Here is a 1603-nt window from a genome sequence, read left to right as displayed (position 1 = left end):
TTTTTTTTTTTTTTTTTTTTTTTTTTTTTTTTTTGGCAAAAAAGAACACTAATGTCAACCCCAACAAGGCAGCATTATTCCTGGCATATAATGGAACTATTGTCATACAACAAAATTTAAAAGCAATTATAAATATGTGTTGTTGCTGTACTGATATTAATTGAAACACCGTAACACAGGTTGGGTGTTCTGCATTCGCAATGCCTGGGGTTAGAAAAACTTCAGGTTGCCTCTCTTCTTTTCTTCTCATTTTGTTTTTAAAATATTTCAAAAATGGGTACACACACATTTGTATGTGTGTATGTATATGTGAGTGATACATATAGTATATAATGAAATAATTGATTAGACCTAAGTCTAATTGCAACTTAAGGTATGTTTTGTGTATTGTTATCCAGAACTTTCTGTAGTATTTGTTCTGCACTTGCATTATGGCTGTGGCCTACCTCATGAGATCAAGGTGTCACATAAGGCACTCAAAAGGTCTTGGACTTTAGAAAATTGAAGATCCTAAGATTAAAGATGTTTATATGATGACATCTGTCATTTTAATCTTTTCTACAGAAAAATACTTTTCTAAGGATTATAGTTACATTAACCTTGGTCTCAATGAAAGGTTCTGTCCTATATTTATTGTTAAAAATATATGTGTATGGAACCTGATAATTTTTATATTTCAAAGCTCATTTTTATATCTACTCTAGCCATGCCCAAGTGGAAAACAAGTCGCTTTAGATAAAGCAATCAGATCTTCCCTAACACTTGTTTTCAAATTTCATACCCCATAGCCCATCGTGTTTTTCCATTTTAAAGAATCAGACTTTGAAAACTGAAAACACTCTTAGCCATCAGACTGTTCTTCTCGAATGACATTTTGATTAAAAGTTTAGCGGATTCAGTGCAAGGCTATATTTCTTGCACTAAGAACATGCACTTAAGAACTCCTAAGGAATGCTTAGAACGCTTTTATATGGGGCAAGTGTTCCCAAACTTGAGTCCCACATATTTCCTCTGTCTGTCACTGGGGAGCTGGAAGAGATGGGTGGATAAGGCAGATACGGGCCTAATACAGTGAAATCAGATCAGGAGGACTAAATTAGAATTTTCCATAAAAATAGGAGGAAAAGGCAGTCTGGCATTTCCATGAAAGGCTGAAATTCAATTGAATTTGCTCAACGATGAGTGCCTTGGCAAATAAAATAAGTGTGTTGTCTGTATGGTGTTTCAGTTTGATTTGGATTGGGTTGGGTTGGGTTGGGTTGGGTTGGGATTTTTCCCCCATTTTTTTTAAATAAAAGTTTCTAAACAGTTTGAAGGTGTGATCTCACTTTCCTTGTTAACAACCTGGTAGTTTCTGCCCTAAAAGAAAAGAAAAGGTTTATTTTCCCTGAGTTAACTGGAGGATTTTGTAAGATGGTCAGGTCTGCTTTGAAGGCTGAACTGAATGTTTATGAGGTTAATGAGCAAATGAATAAAAATCACCTGGCTTCCTTCCTCGCCTGGAGAGTTCCTACTTCTACTCTAAAGGGGTCGACAACCCTATAGGAAGAACAACAATATGAACTAACCAATACCCCCCAGAACTGTGTCTCTAGTTGCATAT

Source organism: Mus pahari, chromosome 5 (assembly GCF_900095145.1).
Source record: "Mus pahari chromosome 5, PAHARI_EIJ_v1.1, whole genome shotgun sequence".
In the NCBI taxonomy this organism is placed as follows: Eukaryota; Metazoa; Chordata; class Mammalia; order Rodentia; family Muridae; genus Mus; species Mus pahari.
This window is presented reverse-complemented; position numbering follows the sequence as displayed.